Below are 24,323 nucleotides of genomic sequence, written 5' to 3'. Positions count from 1 at the left end.
ATTTGTGTTGTTTTAAACTACTAGATTTCTGGAAATTTGTTACGGTATTACTAGGAAATGAATACACTTCCATTCTCTCCCCTAAGATTTTGTGTTTGAAGTAACCTCCTCAAGAAAAATGTAGAAGGGGCAGTTTTAATTTACTCCTAAGATGTTACTTAGTAGGTGCTTAAAAGTTGTTTGTTGAATAAGGAATGAATAGGAAGCTTATTGCATATAAGGTAGTCTGTTCCATTATTCCGATCTACATAAACTTTCACCTTTGATTAAATCAAAATCAGTGTGATTGCTGGCTAATTGATGGGAAGGGCAAAACACCACAATGTCTTCACTGTATTAAAAGTTGTGCATTTATTTCATTAATATTTACTAGGATTACAATTAAAAGAAAGCTACAAAGCTTGTAGAGACATCTTACTATTTGAAATAATTCAGAATCAGAGAACATAGACCCTTCTTTTAGGTATATTAATGATTTAAAATGAAAACCAGTATTTGAGGCACTGTCCATGTTTGCACTGAAAAACAAAAATGCAAGATAAAATGATAATACAAGACAAAGAAGATAAATGCAAAAATGCAGTAGATATTCTGATATTTAAGAGGATGATTAATTGACCAATGACTGATGGAGAAAATGATCAAAGCTAGAGTCAAGGATATCACCTTTGCAGGGGAAGCCATCTTGGTCTCAGAGGGTCCTTCAGTCATTGTGTTTGAGATTTCTGCTCAAGGAGAGCTTGAGTTCTATCCTGCCAAGTTGATGGGGACTTTGAGGCTTTCCAGACTAAAACGTAAGTGTGTTCAGCGGCTTACCATATTTTGGGGAGCATTAAATAAACAGTAATGTATAAAGGAGGTGGAACAGTCATGTCTGGAAGCTCAGGACTTAACTGGTAAACACTTTGTTTCTTGCTGAGAAATTCTCATTTATGACAATGCTAGATGAGAGAGCACCAAGTTTCCACGATCAAGTCTCCAATCAGCAGGAGAAAGGCAATGGCTCACTTGGAACTCTCCTTGGTACTAGGACCACCCCTGCTGGGTCTCTTCTGCTTTCTCAGAGCAAATAACCTGGCTTGCATGACCTAGGGTGCTACCGACCTACACTAACCTCTTTCATGTGGCTTTGATACTCATTCTTACCAAGCCTTGGATTTTGCTAGCACTAATCTGCACCCATCACTCTGCTGACTCTCTTTCCTTTTCTCTATCCTTCCTAATTGGCCCAGGAAAACTGACCCAAACTGAATCCTACATGTCTGTTATCCATCAAGTCTCAAAAATTGAATGCACTAAAAATTATCTGGAAAAGAACATGCTAACATATTAATGTAAAGTTCATTTTACCAAATGCAAAAGAGCTATTTTACATAAATCCTCAGTCTATTTTTATAAATGTGCTCATTATACATTTGAGTAATGGTTCAATAGAGCTCTTACTGTTTTATTTCCAGTTAGTAATCATTAGTTTTCTGTAGCATTTGCTTGGAAAAGGATGTTAAAAGGTTAGAACAATGTTACCAGGGGCAGAACTTCTATATTTGGAAGCTATGTAAATAACAGTCATTCTGGGAATCAAGCATTTAGTTGGTCTCATAACTGGGTACCATGATTTTAGTCTTCTGAATAAGATCATCAATATAGATGAGCCCCAAGAGAATAAGTTATTCTCTTGTTCTTCTAGCTGGCTTTTGTTCAAAATGTAATTTATACTTGTAAAAATTATAGATTTTCTGTGGTATACTAAAAGCTAAACAGGTGTGGAAGAAGACAACCATTCAACTGAAATGTCATTTGAATGTCAGTGAAGTCTTCCTCAGTTCAAATTCAGAAGTTTTTTCTCAGTTTTAATCCTTCCTAATAATAATAATTTCTTACTTACATAGCATTTTCAAATCTATAGAAAATTTGAAATAAATTATTTGATAATCCTTAACTTCTCTGTATATTCCTCTATTTAATTGTCTATTCTCTGAGCTCTTTGAGGGCAGGAAGTTTCTCTACTCAGCACCCAGCCAAATTCCTGGTTGTTAGCTGTGATTCACTGCTGTTGAAAGTATAAAGGATGATTTCCATGAACCTTATCATTGATCATTCCTCTAATTTTGAAATTCTCTCTGCCCTTGGGTTCTCTCATGCTACATTTTCCCAGTATTCCTGTCATCTTTTTGAGTACACGTCCTTTGTTGTCTTTACTGGCTTCCCTTCCTCTCCTTTGAGTCTTAAGTTCTGTGGTCATCCCTGCTATCTCCCTACCCCTCTTCCTTGGTGTTAGCAGTTCTTTGTATATCATCTCCAGATCTGTAACTCTCATGTACTTTCCAACCTTGACTGCTCACTAAATTCCAGTTCTTTGTCTCTAAGGTATTTTCCTGAAATTAAGAATACAATTTGTGAAAAATAAAGGCCAGGATTTTATCATTCAATCCAGTTGCCCTCCTGATTTCCTTAGTCTACATGTCACCCAATCTCAAAAGCTTGAATTCATCCTTTATTCATTTTTCTTCTTTCCAACCCCATCCAGCCCTCTCAGTACTTCCATTTCAGAGTCTCTTACATTGGAATGGAATGTTTTGATCCTTTCATTTAAGCCCACATTCAGATCCCACTGTTTTTGTCAAATCTGTAAAAGGGACCAAAGACATGGTCATTACATTTAAAAGGAAGAGTGGCCATGGGTATTTTTGAAATATGATTTCTGAGACCAGTAAAGAATTTTGATTACTCAGTAATACTGTAATACCTGAAGAGTTTTGCTTACAAATTTCTAATGACTGAGGGATAGTACAAACCATCAATCTATTCTTACAAATCATAATGAGCATTAATAGTAGAATACTTAGTGGAAAACAAAGGCAGCCACAGCTAGAAAGGCAAATGGTAGATGTCATTTCTAACAAATTACTGGAAAAATTAAACCTTCTCGATGAAATTTAGATCCTTACAAGTGTGGTTTGAATAAATAGCGCTCAGTGGAAATACTGGCCACAAAAGAAAACTCTCATTAATAGAATCTTAAGTGGTAAAATTTGTTATTATAGAGAACAAAACAAAATAAAACAGGAAACCAAAATTGAACACAAAATATCTGATTGATAAGCCAATTATTGGTTAGTACATTTTTTTTTTCTGGATAAAATAATATACCTTAATTAAGATAATTCCAGCAAAATAGGAATAAAAATGGAAAATTAGAAACAGTATATCTTCTCTGTTTAGAAAATTGCCCAAGGAATTAAGGTGGTTTAAAGAGACATGTTCTGGAGAAAAGTTTATCCTTGAAAATTTACCAAATGTATATTCCAAAAATAATACTCATATTCAGAATGTCCTCATGGTGAAAATGGTGATGTGAAAATATCTCGTGTATCAGAATAGCATGGTCAAAATATTGTGATAAGATATTCCTCTATTTTCTTCTTGCTGAAATCACGTAAATTAAGACCTTCATTTATTTCTGAAATGGTCTTGTTTTCTGTGTCCCTGCAATCAGTTTCTCTGCTCTCAAACTTCCCCAACATGATGTGTTATGCTAGCATTTTCAAGGACAGTTCTCATTCCACATTGACTTTTGGTGATGTAATTCATGCTTATCTAGCTCAGTATATGATACATCACAGATGCTCAGTAATTGTTATATCCTTCCCCATTTCCATGTCTTTTCTTATGCCCAATCTCTGTAACCTTGTTTTGAGTCTGTACAATCTATACAACTGTTCTCTAATATACCAGTCTTACCTCTATTTAAAATGTTTTTGCGTACCATAATTTCCAGAAAATTTGCTCACTACTGTCACCGTTTTCCTGTTCTTCGGTTTTCTTCATGCCAGTTTTTCCATCCTAATTGTCCTCTTTATCATAGTTTTCAAATTAAACCTTTTCTTTTGTTGTGCACCTAACTTTGTGCTATCTCCTTGGGGAAACCTGGTATCTTCTGTTGAACAAGTGTGAGGTCTGTCTTCTTGTAATCAGTTAGCACATTCTTTTTGTCTCTATCTTCCCTTCCTACTGGAACATCTAAATCTCAGAAGGGTAGGGACCATGCTTGAATGGTTTTGAAATCTGAAGAGATTGGTGCAGTATCCTACAAATGTTAGGTTTTCACTCTTTCCAGCCCAGCTACATGAAGACAGAAAGAAGGTGACAAGATGGGCGTTTTTTTGCAAGCAACTGGAGTAGAGAAGTTGCCCTACTGTGCAATAAACCTACATATTCAACTCAAGTCATAGGGTGAAGAAAGGGGAAAAGTTATAAGCCAGAGATTAGAGATAACTATAATGTATAATTTTCATGTAAATGCTTCTATACTCCCTATTTTTCCTGCTCTTTTGTCTCACCTCACCCCAAATACTTACCTTAATAACTATGTGCTTGGTAGAAAACAAGTAATGCATTGTATTTCTACCACTCTTTATGTATTTTCTTCTTTCCTGGAGAGGTTCTAGAAGTTTAGAGAGGGACCCATAATAAGAGTAAGGTCCTTCACATGGAAAAGAGTTGATTTTGACCCTACAATGTAATCAGTTAATACAAATTACAGATAGCAGTGTTTCTAACCATTACCAAGTGTCTGAAGTCCATTTGCTGAAAACATCCTTGATTTTCCTATTAGTTAGAAGCCTATTTAAACTTTTTACTTTCACTGAAATGAAATTTCTTTGTTTTTCAGATCAGTGTTCAATGCATTCACCTTCTTGTATGTTTGTCCAGCTCTAAAGATGGGCTAAGTTAGTCTCTGCTTCATTTGTGTATTGTGGGATTTTCTATTCCTCAGCATCATACTGATTAAACATTTTCAAAGATTCTACTACCATTACCAAATTCAGGAGGAAAGGCAAATGTAATAGTCATTTTGGGAAGCCCTGAGACCTTTTGCTTGTGTCTGGTCCTTACAAGCAAGAACCTTTACAATGATGGGCTTCCATTACAACGTCACAATGTGCTTTAACTATTCACTTTACGAGCTAATAACTTACCAATTATTTTACCTTAATAGCTAAGATGATTTTGTTATTATCTATCTACCTGTTTAAATAAGGGTAGAGAGCAAACATTTCAAGGTTTTCCCACTGGAGCAACTAGTTGGCATATCAGCATGAGATTTTAAGAATGAAGTCACTTACAAGTGCCTGAGCTTGTGATGAAAGAGGGAGTGGAGTTGGTAGAGGAGATAAAGAAATTTGACATATTTGGCTTTCAGTTAATTGATCCCAGTCATAAGATCTTTTTAGGTACCTAAGGAGACATAAATACAATTGTTAATTTTCTGACAAAGTGAGGATATTTCTTTCCAATCTGATGGGAAAAACAACATTTCAGAACTTCCCAGATTTGGACAATTTTTTTCTCAAGCTTCAGACTCTTGGAAATTTTCCTCCCTCAGTGTAATCATATTAATAAAACAGCCATTTTCTCTTTAAGTACAAACCATCCTGCAGGTTTGGTTATTAGGAACATTTTGATTCTTTTCTGCTTGTTAATTAATGCATTGAAATCAATTAGGTTTGGTCCTGCAATTTCCATTTGGAATAGAACATTAAACTTAACAGATGATCAATCTCATTATTTTTACTGAGAGTTTCTTGTAACTAGTAGCCACCTATTGGCAAGCATTTTTATAGGAAGTGTGGTGTTTCTGAAAGTGGATCTGCATAAGAATCACATGAGATGCTCCTTAAAGATGTGAGTTGCTGGTTCTCACTGGTGCTCTATTGATACGTGGCCGGGGAAGGTTCTTTGTGATTCTGATGTACACCAACATTTGGGAACTGTTGGATTAGTGTGTAGGCTTATGAAAAAAAAATGTATTCATATGACAATGAAATATGGTGATAGACACAACAAGTGTCCATACATAGTATTAGCCAAACATTATTTGTATAAAGTCCAATTACTCTTATGTTTGACAGAAGTAGAGTAGAATGGTCACTTGATTTGTAATCATTGAAAAGAATTAGAAAAATTCCATGAAGAATGGCAAAAATGACTATTGTAGGTAAGAGTTTAGTTTGGATTAAGAATGTCAACTCAGCCTTATGGGTATCTTTGGATCTGATGGAAATCACAATCAGGGAAAGAGGATCAGAATGAAGGGAAGTAATGCAATTGAAGTAGAGTTGTAAGAAAGCAAAAAAATTTGATCATTAGTGGGCACATAGTCTAATTCAAGGAAAAGTGCACATGTATATTTGCAAATTTCAGGATTGCAAGTGGAAAATACTACTCAACATCTTTTAAAATTATGCCTAACAGCCTAAAATAGGAAAATAAAGGTGTGTTTTTTCAATCCTTCTTGCTCGATACACTTTTTTCTTTTTTAAAGGAGATAGAAATCAGAGAATTGTAGAATAATATATTTTCAAGAAAGGACAAATACAAATAATTATACAATTAAAGCAAATTCATAATTTAATCCAACTAAAATTGATTAAGCACCTACTCCTTGACTAGAGCTATCTTAGGGACCAGGAAATCAAAGCTCTCTCGGGACAGAGTCTAATGGTTGGGACTGATGGATAAAAACATCCAGTCCAGTCCAGAGTCATCAAGACAACAGTGGAAGCAAATTCCAAAAAGAGGAACAGGAAGGAGGAGAGAACAGTGAACTCAAAAGAGTGGGAAGAATCAGGGAAGGCCTTTGAGAAGTGGGACAACTGAACCAAGTTGTGAGAATGAAGGAAAACCTATCAGATAAACAGGCATAGGTTCTAGAGTGTGTGCTCTCCTGGGACTCTAAATCGTCCTATGCTGAAGCCAAATTGATAGCAGTGGGGAGACTAGTAGGAAATGAGGCTGGACAAGTAGGTAGACTCAGGCCAGAAAAAGATGATTTTGTATACATACACACACATACACACACACATATATATGCACATATATACATACATAGACATAGAATACACACACATAATATTATAAAGGATTAAGGGGTTTCAGCATCTTGAAGAGCCACTGAAAGACTTTCAACAGAGAAGTGAAGTTACCTTATTTGTAATTGATTAAAAGCCCTGGGGTAGTCTTGGGGAGAAGCGAGGGAGGAAATGCTGTATAGAAACATCCATTTAACTGGATGCAGTTAAGATCCTGTAGCAATAAAGGAAAGAATTCAGATTCAAGAGATAATTAGGAAGTTGGATTAGCTGAACTTGATGAATGCTTCATTGTGAGGGGCAAGGGAGAGAGAGGAGGTGGAAAACAGCTCTCAAGCTTTGGACTTGAGAAGTTGTTGTTATTGGTAGTGGTGGTGAAACTTGACCATGACAAGAAATGCAGAAGGAAGATAGGTGTAGGTGGTGGCTATTGTTTCAAGGTTAGAGATTTAGTAATTTACATATTGAGATTGTGGAGTCTGTGGGATATCAATTAATATACAATTCAGCAAATTTTTATTGAGCCCATTGTAGATGACTGCACCAGGGTGAAGTCCTGAGGATACAGCAGAGAACAAGACAGGTAAAGTCCCTGTTCTTGTAGAGCTTGCAGCTAGTGAGAAAGGAAGGCTTCAAACAAAACTACAGATACGATGTCTTTTAGGAAAGGGGATGTAGAGTTAGGTATATGGGAGTAGTTTAGGGCAGAGACATAGTTTTGAAAGCCATCAGTAAGAGTATTATAGTTGAAATCATAAAGATGAATGAGATGTCCTGGAGAGAAGGTGATGGTGAGAAGTGGAGAGGGTTGAGGAAAGAAGCCTGGGGCATGCCACTATTTGATGGATAGCAAAGGAGATTATGAAGTAATTGTCAGAGGATCATCATAGGGGGAGAATTGGGAAAGAGTGGTGTTTGGAGTCAAGAGAATTTCAAGAAGAATAAAGTGGTCAGGACATATTGTGGAAAGCTGAAATAAGACGGAGCCTGAGAGATGCCCTTCGGGACTTACAAAACGGAAGACTGTCATGACGTTTGTGAGAGCTGCTAGAGGTGATTGGCAGAGGCTGAAGCCTCATGGAAGTGTTTGAAGATGAATGAGAAGTTATAAGTGAAGATGATGTGTTGTAGAAGTTCAGTCCTGGAGGGAATAAGAATGAGAGGGAAGTAGTTTGCGGGAAGCACAGGATAAAGAGCAAGTCGTTGAGAATGGAAATTGAACACATTTTATGGCTAATGAGAAGAAGAGAAAAGTCTTGAAAATTAAGTAGAGAAAGGTTAAATTGTGGAGCAAGTTCCTAGAGGAGACCAGGAGGGCATGGAGTCTATTGCCATTTCTCAAATTAACTTTAAAAAAGTGGAGGGAGTTTTTTCCTTCAAAACTAATTGGAAAGAGGTAAGCCTGTGTAAGAATATAGGTTGGCATGGGATGGAGAAGCTGAGAGAGACTTTAGGGGAAAAGATAAGAAAATAGAAATTCAAAGATAAACGACTTTTTGGATGTCATTAAAATTGTCAATCTTGATCACTTTGACATTTATATCCCATAATATATTATCTCACACTTGAAATTTTGGCTTATCAGATAAAAAATAAAAGAAAGAAAATGTGGTTTCAATGTCAAATGAATGTCAAAAAATAAAAAATGAATTTAATTTTGAAAGGTCCTCCCTAGGGCTTTATATTTAAATAATGTAAAAGCCTCTGAACTCCATGGATCACAACAGGAGCATGATTCCAGGAAATTCTGAGGTCATGTCATTTTTGGAAAAAATTGTAACAAACAGAAGCTTTGCTGCAAAGTTTTATAAATATTTATCAGTCATGAGTTTTACCCAGTGGAGGTTAAAGATCTCTGATTTTTGGATGAGAATGCACAGCAGTCTGATTTGACCTGAAATAGTAGGCAAAAAGAAATGTACGTATTTAAAAATACTCAGTGTAACAACATAATGACATTTTTTTGAAAACATTACAAGACAATAGGAATTGTTCCAGTCATTTACAAAACACTCAGTTGTAAGTACTATAGCTTTTATCACTGTAATCATATTTAATAAATTATATTTTGCTTCTAGATTGGCTTTGGTTGCCTAAGGAGATAATCAAATGGGACACATTCTTAAAATATATGAGATGTTCACTGGATCAATTTTCTTTCATGTCCAATTTTATTGCGATTATTCACATACCATACAACCATCCAAAGTGTACAGTCACTTATGACACCACCGCATAGCTATGCATTCATCACCACAATTAATTTTTTTTTCAATTTTTAGAACATTTTCATTACTCCAGAAAAGAAATAAAAATAAAAAAGAAAACTCAAATCCTCCCATACCCTTAACTGCCCCCACATTATTGACTCATAGTATTGGTATAGTACATTTGTTACTGTTGATGAAAGAATGTTAAAATATTACTAACTGTGGTACATAGTTTGCAATAGGTATATTTTTTCCCTATATACCCCTCTATTATTGACTTCTAGTTACAGAGTCATACGTTTGTTCTAGTTCATGAAAAAGAATTCTAATATTTGTACAGTTGATCATGAACATTGTCCACAAGATTCACTGTTTTATACGTTCCCATCTTGTAACCTCCAACTTTCCTTCTGGTGACATATGTGACTCTAAGCTTCCCCTTTCCACCACATTCACACACTATTCAGCACTGTTAGATAATCTCACAATAACATGCTACCATCACCTCTGTCCATTTCCAAACACTTAAGTTCAACCTAGTTAGACATTCTGCTCATAATAAGCAACCGCTCCCCATTCTTTAGCCTTGTTCTATATCCTGGTAACCTATATTTCATGCTATGTGTTTACATATTATAATTAGTTCATGTCAGTGAGCCCATACAATATTTGTCCTTTTGTGTCTGACTTATTTCACTCAATATAATGCCCTCAAGTTTCATTCATCAACCTGTTTTTTTTTTTTTCTAGATGGTTTTGTTCACACACCACTGCATCAATTTTAAAGTCAGAAATTTGCTAACTTTCTCCTTACTTTCCAACTGTTCCTGGGTTGAACTTCTCATATATATGCCATTTTATTCAAAGTTTTACCATGTGTTTTCATTAGAATATACTACATAGGTTTTATATTACAAAGGTAAAAAATTTCAGCTTCAGAAGCATTAACTTCTTGAAGATTTGTTACAGAAGTAGATCATCTTATTGATTGAAAGATAGCTGTGAGACAATGTTTTCAATAGGCCATTCTAGATAAATGTGAATGACAGAAGGCAAAGCTGATATTCACCACTATCAATCTCTTTAGAAATATCATGTTCTTTTGGGATTAATTTGATCACCTGAAAAGTGTTTCAGTGTTCTTCAAAGAATACTAAAGTAAACTAGATGTGATTTTTTCTTGGTAGTTTTATGGAGTTTATTAAGATAAAAAGAAATGTTTTGGCATGCGGCAAAGTGGAAAGGAGAATCTTTGTTTTATTTTTTGGATCTTTTCCTACTGTCTGGAATTTAGTTGACAATCAGAGGTATACAGTTATCAATGCATTGTACACTTCTTTTTTGTTTTTTAAGGTGATCAAACAAAAAGGAATTTGTTGGGATTCCAATGTCTGTTGAGCAGAAATCTACAGCAACACGACAAGAAGTGATGATGTTCATAACAGCTCTCATAGGAGAGATGCTTGAGAGAGGCTTACAACTGTGGCAACAACTCAGAAATTTACATGATATTATTAAAAACAAAAAGCTAGGAAGCTGAAAAATACTTTTATAAACTATTAATAATAAAAGGTAAATTTTATTCAACCATTCTAGAGGAAAGAGCATTTTTTCTGTTCTCTCTATGAAAAGTGATATTACAACACAGTTGTCACACATAAGAGGCCATTGAAGAGTATGCAGCAAAAAATTTAGCAAAAAAAATTATAAAAATGTATCAGGTATTTAATTAATAAAAATGTAATGCTGTGTTTCCAAATTTTATGAAATTTGTTAGCATTATAAAATTTGTGATCTGCTGTGATTAATTTTCTTATTATAAATAAATATTCACTTTGGCATTTAATTTTGTATTGATGATTTTGTAATGTTTTTAAGGCTTCATGAAATCTAGATGTGCCCTGCTGTGCATATTATAATTTTATAATTTTCATTGGAAATAGCTTTTTTCCAGGATATTTCCAAAACTGCTTCAGTATTTGGTGTTTCCTGGAGAAGCCTCATTTAGTCCTGCCCAATAATTGTTCAAAGTATTTTCTTTGCAAGTATATTTTTATTGCTATAAAATCTTATATTTTGCAATGCTTTCCTCTTTCTCAGTGATCTATTTTTCTTTTTATTCTATATAGATATATTTAGTCTGAGGTATGTTGAATTATGTACCGCCATTTAGACACATTCTTAACCTTAACCCATGTTGCAATGGGTGTGAACCCATAGAACTTTTGAAGATACTATTTTCCATTAAGGTGTGATCAATGGAACTAGAGTGGGTCTTAATGCGGATTATTGGAGGCATTATAAAGAGAAAGCCATGGGAAGGAGCTGGAAGCTGGAAGTCACTGGAGCCCCGAGGAGAAAGGAGAGGTTATCTCCATGTGATTCGAGGCATGAGGCAGGGATATAAATCAAGGAACCCCAGGATCTCTGGTTTTCAGCATCAGACTCTTACGCACTTTGGGGAGAAAGTATCACCTTGCTGACACCTCAATTTTGTACTTCTGGTAGTCTCAAAAACCATGAGCCAATAAACCCTCATTGTTTAAGGCAATCCATTGTGTGGCATTTGTCATAACAGCCTGGCAAACTTAAGAAATAACTGTGATGGTTTGCAGGTTTTATGGACCTCAGAAAATTATGTGCCTAAAAATAATATGTTCCTCTGGGTGGGAATCTGTTGTAGGTGGGAGTTTTTGATTATTTTACTCCATTTGGGGCATGACTCAGGCTGGATTTAAATACTCTTACTGGAGCACTTTATAAATGAGATGAATATGGAGGGAAAGACACAGAGAGAAAGCCACAGAAGCTGAGTATGCCAGTTTGAATGTATTATGTCCCCACAAATGCAATTATCTTTGATGTAATCTTGTGTGGGCAGACATTGTCAGTGTTGATTAGATTGTAATTCTTTGAGTGTTTCTTTGGAATGCACCCCACCCGGCCGTGGGTGATGACTCTGATTGGATAATTTCCATGGAGGTGTTGCTCTGCCCATTCGGGGTGGGTCTAAGTTGAGTCACTGGAGCCATATAAATGAGCTGACAGACAGAGGGAACTCAGTGCAGCTGAGAGTGACATTTTGAAGAGGAGCTACAGCCAAGAGGGATACTTTGAAGAATGCACAGAAGCTGAGAGAGTAGCTGCAGATGAGAGACAGTTTGAAGATGGCCATTGAAAGCAGACTCTTGCTCCAGAGAAGCTGAGAGAGGACAAATATCCCAAGTGCAACTAAGAGTGATATTTTTGAGGAACTGCAGCCTAGAGAGGAACATCCTGGGAGAAAGCCATTTTGAAACCAGAATTTTGGAGCAGATTCCAGCAGCGTGTCTTCCCAACTAACAGAGGTTTTCTGGACACCATTGGCCATCCTCCAGTGAAGGGACCAGATTGCTGATACATTACCTTGGACACCTTATGGCCTTAAGAGTGTAACTGTGTAACCAAATAAACCCCCTTTTATAAAAGCCAATCCGTCTCTGTTGTTTTGCATTCCAGCAGCGTTAGCAAACTAGAACACTGACAATGAAAGCCAGGGAAATGAGAAACTGAAACCACGAAACCCAGAAGAGAAGCAGATGCCTTGCCATGTGACAGAGGAGTCCAGGATCTCCAGCAGCCGGCCTTCAGGGAGAAAGCATTGCCTGATGATGCCTTGATTTGGACATTTTCAAGGCCTCAGAACTGCAAGCTTGTAAATTCCCCATTGTTAAAACTTACGTATTTCATTGTATCTGCATTTCAGCAGCCTAGCAGTCTAGAACAATAGTCTATTAGATTTTTTTTCAGTTTTTCAACAAGTAGTTCCCATCCTACCAAAGAACAAAACTGAGGTGTCCATGCTTACAGTAGAATCTTAAAATGATATCTATACATTATGTTTATGACTTGAAGGATGTACAGGAAAGCAAAAAGAGCTGAGCATTTTTCTCTCTTGAAAAACACTTTAATAATATAATATGCTTTTTACAATTAAAAGTGTTTCTAGGCATCAGTGCACACATAATCCTGAATATGAAAGATGAGTATTTGTGGAAACTCTCTTTGAAGGTAGGCTGATTCTTGATGCATGTTTTTTTTCCACAAAATATTTGTTTTCCTGCAAGAATCTTGGGACAAAGAGTTTCTAAACCCTTTGCACTAGTCTGTTTATATTTAAGCAAGAGTTCAAAAGTAGTTATTTTTATATTTATTTCTTCAGTCCACTGTCTGGGTAAACAGATTAATCCTATACAGTGACAATTGTATATGAGTCGATTATTACAGAGTAACTTGGTGTTTTCCATTCCCTGCTCTTTCCAAAGCTGCCTCAATATTCTTAAATACAGTAGAAGTTGCCTGGGCCAGTTTGGATATATTATGTTCCCCCAAACACCATGTTCTTTAATACGGTCTTGTGGGGGCAGACATGTTAGTGTTGATTAGGTTGGAATCTTGGATTGGGTTGTTTCCATGGAGATGTGACCCATCCAGCCATAGATAGTACCTTTGATTCGGTTATTTACATGGAGGTGTGGCCCCACCCATTCAACGTGGGTCTTAATTAAATCACTGGAGGCCTATCAGAGCTCAGATAGAAGGAGCTGGCTGCTGCAACTTAGAGAGACATTTTGGAGAATGCCATTTTGAAACACAACCTAGGAGAAAGCAAATGTCAGCCACATGCCTTCCCAGCTAACGGGTTTTCCAGACGTCATTGGTATCTTTCAGTGAAGGTACCCTACTGTTGATTCCTTTGCTTGGTAACTTTGTAACCAAATAAATCCCCTTTCTAAAAGCCAACCCATTTCTGGTATTTTGCATATTGGCAGCATTAGCAAACCAGAGCATTGTCTAAATAGGTCCTTGAGGTTCTTCTAAGTCTGGGAAGGTGTTAGGACAGCTTAGGTCCTCTGTGTACATAACCAGCTTTTCTTTTATTTAAATGAACTCAGTGGAGGGCAGGAAATATATGGTAATGTCTTGTTCTGAATTGCCTATGTGATAGGGCAGTGTCCTGGGTAATGGCTCTTCAGCTAGTTCCATGGCATCTGATGGCTATGGATGTGGTCTTCATCCGACTTTCACAAATTCAAGGTTGTAGGTTGGCCCAGGAGTCTAGCCATGGTGGCTGCTGGCACCGCAAATCCCAACAGGCTGTCTTGCAGTTATATGCAATGCTCATAAGGTTAAGGTGGAAGGGAAAATAGATTAGTGCAAAAGGATCCCTGCTAGCAACAGACTGATTTACAATCTACCTACTCTGGTTTGAAAAATGGTGACTCTATAGCATCATCTCCATATTAAAAGAGCATATCATTATAGGCACTAATTAGTGGAAAGAGGAAGAATTGCCAGTGTTTGGAGCAGTTTGTTTTTTTGAAATTCAATTTCGGTAAGCAGAGTTGCATAAAATGCAATCCTGAAATATTCCAAGTATGTCATAGCCTGGCATGTTTGGAAATATTTCCATTTTTTTGAAATTGTATACGATACCAGTTTTACTATACTTATATCTCTGTGTTCCTATTGACAATTGGTTAAAGTTAAACGGCTTCATGTAGTGAAGCAAACATTCCATAAATACAAACCAAGTAAGCCATATGTACTTGGAGTCGTATTTTATCATGTGTGGCAGCTATGGATTCCAGCTAGACACAGTGTATATTTTTCCCTCATCTTGATGTTCTTTAATCTCAACACAGTAACAGATCACAGGATTTATTTTTCCCGGTAGAATCTACTTCAAGTCAGAACCACCTTATTTTCCCAAGTTCCACTTACAGCAGTACTTTGTCTTAGGAAATTGAGTTAGAGCTGTGAAAAAAATAAATAGCATGTCTTGAAGAACTATAGTGCTTGGCAAAAGTGGTTTCCACCAGGGCTGATACAAATCAAGATGGGACTATGAACCTTCATATCTAATTGATAAAAGATTTCTCAGTGCACCCTATGAATCATTGACTCCCATAAATGAAAATAGGAGCTCATTTGGCACTTCTAGGCAGTTAAATCTATGGACTAACGGGAATAATTATGAAGCAGCTTCATAAATAGGGTAATGGAGCTCACAAACAATTTAGGAACAAAAGGGTTTATTACATATTTTCTTTGTCCTTGTAAACCCTATTACTTGGTAAAGTGAATTTTGCTACATTGCTAATATTAACTCACGATGTAGGTGGGTTTTTTGCTGTTGTTGGGATTTTTTCTAGGCGTGTTTAAAGATCAGTGCTTTCAGCAGTGTAAAATCAGCCAGAGCCCAGGTAACTCAAGTCTTGATTTTATTCTTCCAGGTGCTTTTCAATTTATGCCAAATAAGGTGCCATCTTGAAAACCTGCATTTTAAATGGATTTTTATTGTTTTTTTTTTTTTTTTTCCTTTCTTTTTTTCAATCTGTGCTTGGGGTCTCAGAAGTATTTTTAAGGTATTGGTATTTTTCAATTTTTGCTGTATCTTCAAGCAGATTAACTATATAGAAATATGTATTCTGTGTGGACTCTCTTCTCTACTCCTCCACTCCCTCATCCAAACAACCCTGTGAGGTTGAATTTTCTTTTTAACTCAATGGAATTTCACTAATAATTCATAATCAATGTCTTCTCCCTGACAACAAATATATTTAGTTTATTACATGTTTAGTGAACACGCTTATTCTTAAAAAATGGAAAGGCCATTAATGCTGGACTGTTCATCATTTCAAATGACAATCCCTATTTGATCATAAATAGAATTATCAGGCTGGCCGCTTGACTGCAGGTTACCCATTAAATTTTGGGAATATAGTGAGGTAGAATGTTTTCACACTGAAGCATCTCTCGGGTATCATTTATTTTTACAAAAACAGTAAGAAAAACTTTGCCAGAGAAGATTTCTCATTGTGTTCACTTTCTAGAAAAGCACATTTTAGTTTTCATACCTAATTTAATTTTCCATCCCATTTTTTTTTCCCCACAGAAAAAGCATTTATTTTGGACATCTATGCTTAAGCTTAGGTAGTTTTAAAACTATAAAAATGAAACATTTGATAAGAAAATACTTTTCCTATTTTAAATGGAAATTCATTTCCTAACATATACACCAAATTATAGCCAGACCTTGGTTATGTTATATTTAAATTTTAGGGAAACAGTTAAGTTGTTTAAAAGCTAGCTATATTTTCAATGTTGTGGTTCATTTACATGTGTTATTTTTGTTACAAATTTTCATTTTTTTCATTAAGGATATAACTGGGGAATGGAAAACTTTTCTATAGGGCATGTGGATATTCACAAAATAAAGCCATCTTTGGAAAGCATGTTCTGAAATGACGGTGTTTACGTCTTCAGATGTGGCTTCAACCTGTTCCCACTACCTCACTGAGTAGAAAAGAAGCAAAACAAAGAAAGCAATAAGAAAGGAGAAAAAGCAAAAGGATTTTTTCATCCCTTGTTCAACACTTGTGTTTTGTCTCATTGAACCCTTTGAGATAACATCAAATGAACCCCTCCATCAGTCCTTAAGTTTTTGATTGATTTTGTCTTCAGAACAGCATCATTGTTTTCCGGAGGAAAACACAATTTGCAACTCTCTCTAGCAGAAAGACCAGTGTGACTGTTTACCCATAAAAGCCCAAAAGCCAGAGGTAAGTTAGGACAAACCACACCTCCTTAAGTGATGCTTATCTGTGTTATCCCATCTCCTTCACTTCAAAGTGATTTGAAGTAAGCACTTCAAAGTGATTATCCTTCACTTCAAAGGATAATCATTACAAGATTCAAAATTATATATAAGTAAAAGGTCATGTACTAGGGCTAGTTGAAGTTCACCGATTTTTGGTAATCCTTTGTTACCTCTTTTCATTGCCTATTATTTCCACTACAGAACAGAATTATTCAAATATGCAATCTGTTTTAGACTGCCATCCTAAGGGCATTTCATTACTAAATAGACCTTAATACCATAAACTCTGCCATGAAATGTGATCTCATGGCAGTGATAAAATGAAAGTGTCACACTTAGGCCACACATAGGTCTTTATACACATGCAATGAAATATGTTTGGGAGAGCAGAGTGACTCTCTTAAACTAGGGTGATATAACATGTTGGTTTCGCCTGTTAAGGAATAGGGAATAAACTAAGGAAAGCAAGGTGTGGAGCAAGGTTGGAGAAGACTGGCTGTGACAAAAGATGTGGTTTGTCCCCTTAAGTTGAGCCCAGAAATCCAACTAAATTCAAAGGATCAGTGACCTGATCAGTGGGTACTGGCACCTGCCTGAGATGACAACCAGAAGCCTCCATTAAAAGCGAAGGGAAGGAGACCAGAAACCAAGTCCAGATCTGGGGAAAGAATTGGAATGACCTATTTCAAAAATGACCCCATTTCCATCATTCAACTGGCTGGAACTCAAGAGTGGACTTCAGATTTAGTTGAAGCTGCAGTGAGCAGTAGGGGCCACTTATGGTTTCGACAGATAGGGAGGTTCGAGGCTTGTTTGTGCAGGGAGTGGGCAGGGGCAAAAATATTTCTCATAGACTATTTTCTAGGAGTTATTCTCAAGGATCTATTCTATTTTCTAGGAGTTATTCTAGGAGTTATTCTCAAGGATTTCTCACTGAATAGGGGCAAGCTTATATGTGACAGTCATCACCATGAGCAATTAGGGCTGTTAGAAAAAGGCAGAGACAAAAAATGGCTAAATAAAATCAGCCTGCAGCAATGGTCCCTGTTCAGCCAACATGGACAAGGGAACAGAGAGAATTTATACCAGGGGACCTGATTTTAAGAATGCCTTATCCTTTCTCTAAGTCCACGTCTTCTGTTCATTAGCTAGACTGTTAGCACATCTCAATTTCATGGCTCAATCAACATACACCTTGCCAAGCACCCTGCTATGTGCCGTGAAGGCTGCAACCAGAGGCAAAGCACAAAGGCCACACTACACAATCTACCGAGTAGTAACACTATCAGTGTGAGTTGGTATCTCCTTAAAGTGGAGGCCAAGGCTGAAATAGACGTGCATGAGATTTGTTGGGTAAAAGGTGTGGGAGACTCCTGGGTCTCTTGTGTTTCTGTGCATCTTGTAGTCTTTGTTCCAGACTACCTTTTCTAAGATGTTTGTATAGTGAACAGCCTTGAAAGACAGGCATAGTATCTCCTCCCAGAACAGAAGAATGGTTGCTGACTTCCCAGTATGAAAAAGAAAGATGATGGTTTCCTTTAATGCAAAGGTCAGGCTCATTATAAGATTCAGGTTCCCCAAGCTTAGGGAGCCTCTCATATTAAAACAAACAAACAAACAAACAAAACTGTGTGTGCAGGTGTCACCTGGCCCTCTTCATGACATTCTTTGGGAATAGGGGCTAAGGTAACAAGGCAATTGCTGATGCTTTAGCTATGGCTATTGCTGGGAGTAGAAAACTGAGTTTGTCTCTGAGTTTTTTGTCTTCTGCCAGAATCCATGAAACTGTGGCAGTCTAATGAATTAGCTTGAAAGTACGGTAAAAATCTCAGATCATTCTGAAGTCTTGACAAAATACCTGTGTAGAAAAATGTGGGAGATCCTGAGATAGTTGTCTGACCACGATCCACATCTGCTCCTTGTATAGGAGAGAAGGAGGGAAGGTTGTGTGGAAGGGTCTTGGACAGCCGTGCAGTTATTAGAAAGTTTTGGCAGGCTGATGGGGAATCCTGAAGGAAAAGTTGCCCTCCAGGGCTATCCTACATCCTATAAGAATGGCTTGCCTAGTATCTCTACTGCCTTCTGTCATTAGCTATGAGGAGTCCATGTCAAAAATGGTTTTGATCAAAAATGGTGATGGATCAGAACGTAGTAGTGGGGGACATCAGTCAAATACTTTCCTTGGAGTGGGAGATCTGAGAGGCACATTTTTATGACTACTACATCATTTAATAACCCTTTGATTTTGAAACCTTTTAAACAAAATTGGCTACATTATGTTCTCCTCTATACCAGTAGTTTAAAGCATGCAGGAAGTCTAGTAGAAGAAATGTTTAAAGATTAGGTTGAAGAGTGTGTTGGACAGGACTCTTGACTGCAAGCATCCTTGGGGTAGAAGTGTTTTAAAACTTGTTTTCTAGAATATTTGAGTTAATAATTAGTAATTTTGGCTCTGTGAAGTCCATCTTCAAATACATGAGACTGCGTAACATTTTTTGGACTCCAAGTGAGCTTGTCCTATTTCTTACTCTCTTTGAAGTTCAAGGTTCAACAGACTAATCTGTTGAAAAGAGCTCTTTGGTGTGCATTTTACCCAGGCTATTGAGAATATTATCTCAATATTTCCTTTCTTGCTCATTTGCAGAGGCAGCTGTTGTGCTGAGGTGCTGAGTTCTGGATTACTGCTCACTTTTGTATGTCCTTAGGCCAACCCTTTAGCTTCTTGAGGAAAATGGTTATAACAACACTTTTCTTATAGACCTGTTGAGCTGATCAACTGAGATAATGCATGTGAGGGTATGCTCAGATGTGAAGGATGACCCTAATTATCACATTGTCCTTAGAGATGGGAAATTGTGGCCAAGGGTGGAGGTAAAATGGAATCATCTATTTTGTTTCTTTCAAATCATTCCTCTTAGGTTGGGACCTCTTCTGTCTACACTCAGAATGAACTCTGCTATTCAGTTTGCTCTAAAACAAGAGTTGGGTTTTCGTAAATCTGAACTCGGGAAACCTGCAGATCCCACAAGTGGCCCAGTGTAAAGACCCACTTACTCCCTCTTCTCTTTGTTTCTGTAATTGACAATCTCTAATTTATTTCCTTTGAGTAAGAGCTTATCTCACTATCAACTTATTAGTCTGTTAATACAGGGTGAGCTGTATTACGGGATCAGAGAATGCTCCCTCCACAGGGCACTCAAGCTAATGATACCTTTTGAGAATATTTCCCTGGATCTACCATTTCAGCTGAGCCTGTTAGATTTTATGTGGATGAGCATCTGCTCCTGGGATGCTGTATGCACTTGTGGGTTTTCCAGAAAAAGAAGCCCACATGAAGCCATAAATTTAGAGGGAAAGGAAATGGGATTGTATACCCATTGCCTCTTGGTTCACAATTTGTTCCTTGATTCAAATCTCTCAAGATTCCATCTGAAAAGAAAATGTGAGATAATGTTAGGACAGGGTGCAAGGATCAGTTGGAGAAGATAATTAAAGAGGGATAAAGAAGATTCACACTGAGTACCCAGGGAGAAAAGAAGGAATTTGAAACCTATCTGAATCCTTTCCATTTAGTCTGTCTCCAAGAGGTTAAAACATCTTCTGAATCAGGTCAAAGATTCAATCAATCATCCTTGTGTTTGGTTTATATGATGCCAAACATCTGGAATGACTGGGTTTCATTTCTCTTTAATTAAATCAACTGGATGTTTCGGCTTCCTGCAAAATCAGTTTTAGTCTAAATAATACACATCGTCATTCTATTTGTCCTCTTATTTTGGATGACTTTGTTTTGGCTTTAAATTCTAATCATCTAACTTATTGATCTGCAATATTTTTTGAATATTGCCTAATATTTCTGAGCATTAATAGAACATAACTATTAACAAATAAATCAGAGAAAGAACATACACATGATTGTTTTGCTTTTTTCTAAAAGGCACCCTGTATGTTAGCTACTGAGGAATGGGGGTTTAGAGGGTTAAAGAACAATGCTAAATAATTACACACGGCTAGTGCTCAACAGAGATCAAAATATCCTCTTTGATGTAAGAACAGCTGGCACCAACAGTGGTTTTAACTGTGTGTAACAAGAACACACAATTTATATAATTTATGCATTCCTAGGTTTTTTAGGCCATAGGAATTTGGTCTGGTTTTATATTATTTTCAAATAGCTGTTGGGTTCTTATCTGGAAAGGCTTCTGGGCAACTTAATCACTGGAGGAGGTTTAAAAAGAGACAAAAAGAAACCATGAACATATACTGGTTTAATGAAATACTATATTTTCTAGGAGAGAAATACAAACCTCAAAATATACCAAAGTTTATCATTCACGATACATGGAAGAAAATAACTAAAAAATTTTAGAATAACATCTCATACCTTATTTTTTATGATGATTTCAATGGACCCTCTTACACACATGTCTAAAATAGATGCTTCTTTCTCTCTTTAAATGATCCTGTTCTTTGGTTTTAAACAAATTAAAGTTTAATAGAGAATAAAGTACTGTCTTCGAGATTGCAGTTTATTTTGAAAGACAGATGCATTACAATGTGATGATTCTTCTTACAACCATTTGAGCCAAATTGGCTAAATGCTTTATATTCATGTAATGAGCTTATATGGCTATCTATATACCTAAAAATATCACCTAAAAGTTTTCTACAAAAATCAGGCATATCTTTATTTCTGCCAAAAAAAGCCCCGTAATGTACATTGAGTTATTCAGTCGCTAAACTAAAATTTAAAGTCCACTTTGATGCTTCTCTGCCAACATTGAACACTTATTTCTGCTTCTCCTGGAGTTGATTTTGCAGGCATTTCTACAGCATTAAGCATCTTTTTCCAGACTCTCCAATGGCACTTCATCAATGAGCAGAAGGCATCAGGCACTCTTACCTACACTTTACAAGCTTTATCTTAGTTAATCCTCACAACAAACCTATGAATTAGCTGCTAATATTAACATCATTGAAAAGAGGCCAAAACTGAAGATCCGAGAGGGTAAGCAACTTGCTCATGGTTAAACAATTCAATTTTAGAATTATCAAATATTTATTTAAAAAATATGTATATATGAATACACACATATATTCATTGCAAATGTTTTGGAAAACCCAGGAAATTGCAAATATTCATTCAGGATGTCATTTCCCTGATATAATAACTGTGAATTTTTTGATGTATGAATCCTTATCCACATATTTACATAAATATTCAAATAAATCCAAAATCATACACTCATGCTGAACATACTATTTTGTAACTCTTCTTTTTATAAACCTATTTGGGAACTTACTCCATATCATTAAGCATTTTCTATAGAAGGATCAACACTTTTTCTGTCAAGAGCCAGATAGTAAATATTTTAAGATATGAGGGAAATATGGTCTTTGTGGCAATTACTTAGCTCTGAGAAATCAGCCACACACAATAAATAAATGAATGGGTGTGATTGTGCTCCAATAAAATTTTATTTACAAAGACAAGTGATGGGCAAGATTTAGCCCATGAGCTATAGTTTGCTGACCCTGTTCTAAACTATCAAGTCTTTTTTATATAAGCCTTATCAAACAGCTATGTTATTATTTCCTTGTGAGTCTTTATTTTTTTATCTATTTAGTAGCAATATTGTGATGTAAATTTTTGTAACTAAAACTTGGTGCATATGCACTAAAGTTTCCTCGAGGTAAGTTCCTAGTGGTAGAATTTCTGGGTTAAATGGAAAGGCCTTTTATAAAACATTTGATGTGTATTGCCAGATTACTATCCACAACGTTGTAATTTACATTCTTGCCAGCGTTGTAGAAGAAGGCCTCTTTATTCATATCCTTGCTAACAAGGCTTACTATAATGTATTTTTAATCTTTGCCAATTTGAAAGGCAAAAACAATATCCAGTTTTTTGAATTTGCAGTTTTTGATTATTATTGAGATTGATCATATTTTCTCTTTGTCACATGCTTAATATTTAGCCATAAATCAGCTATTTCAAACTTCAGGTCAACAAAATTTTATAGATGATGGAAATCGGGAAATTCACTGTTAGCACATTACATGACTCATACACACGAGGTGGTTCAGCAGGTGCTATTGAAACAGACCCTGCGATCCCTATTCATCCACTCTAACAGTAAAATAAACTGTGCTCCTCTTCTAATCTTTCTTCTTTAGAGTCTTATAAGAATGTATCTTTCATGGAAGTTTCTGTTCTTCCCCTCGCCCCATCCCCACTGGACCCTCTCAGTAGAATGTGTGCTTTCTTTGACTTGTGGAAAAGCTAAATTCTTTTGTCCCTTTGTCCTCGATTCTCTACATGGTGGAATAAATGTGGTCAAGGTCATTGGTTTGGATGGCCATCTGCAATCAGGTTGTCCATAGGTATCCACCCTTTCTTCCCTGCTTCAAGTGATGCTCTCACTGGAACAAGCTCTTTCTTCCTCATGGCTGATTTGCCTATGTCTAGTGGGTTGTTTATTTCTGAAAGGAAGAAGGGGGAAGCTCTTTGGGCCATAGGTCCAGATCTCTTTCTCCAACCTCACCATGCCACCATTAAAGCTGATATATATTTTTTTTTCATTTTTATTGAGATTGTTCAGATACCATACAGTTATCCAAAGATCCAAAGTGTACAATCACTTGCCCCTGGGTACCCTCATACAGCTGTGCATCCATCACCACACTTAATTTTTGTTCAATTTTTAGAAACTTTTCATCACTCCAGACAAGAAATAAAGTGAAAGATGAAAAAAGAAAAAAAGAAAAGGAAACTCTAATCCTCCCCTATCCCTAACCAACCCCCCTCAATTGTTGACTCGTAGTATTGATATAGTACATTTGTTACTGTTTATGAAAAAATGTTGAAATACTACTAACTATAGTATATAGTTTGCAATAGGTATATATTTCTTCCCTATATGCCCCTCTATTATTAACTTCTAATTGTATTGTCACACATTTTTTCTGGTTCATGGAAGTGATTTCTAGTATTTGTACAGTTGATCATGGACATTGCCCACCATAGGATTCAGTTTTATATATTCCCATCTTTTGACCTCCAACTTTCCTTCTGGTGACATATATGACTCTGAGCTTCCCCTTTCCACCTCATTCACACACCATTCAGCGCTGTTAGTTATTCTCACATCTTGCTACCAACACCTCTGTTCATTTCCAAACATTTAAGTTCATCCTAATTGAACATTCTGCTCATACTAAGCAACCACTCCCCATTCTTAAGCCTTGTCCTATATCTTGGTACCTTATATTTCATGTCTATGAGTTTACATATTATAATTAGTTCCGATCAGTGAGACCCTGCAATAATTATTCTTATGTTTCTGGCTTATTTCACTCAGTATATTGCCCTCGAGGTTTTGTCATCAACCTATTTTTTTTTTTTAATATGGTTTTGTTCACTCACCATACATTCCATCCCAAGTAAATAATTGATGGTTCTCTGCATGGTCATACATTTATGTGTTCACCACCTTCACCACTATCTATATAAGGGCATCTCCATTTCTTCCACAAGGCAGGAGGGAAAGTCAAAGAAGGTAGAGAGGCAAAAGAAAGAGGAAAAAAAATGACAGCTAG

This window comes from Choloepus didactylus, chromosome 9 (assembly GCF_015220235.1).
Source record: "Choloepus didactylus isolate mChoDid1 chromosome 9, mChoDid1.pri, whole genome shotgun sequence".
Taxonomy (NCBI): Eukaryota; Metazoa; Chordata; class Mammalia; order Pilosa; family Megalonychidae; genus Choloepus; species Choloepus didactylus.
The sequence above is the reverse complement of the archived record's forward strand: the minus strand, read 5'-3'. Positions refer to the sequence as shown.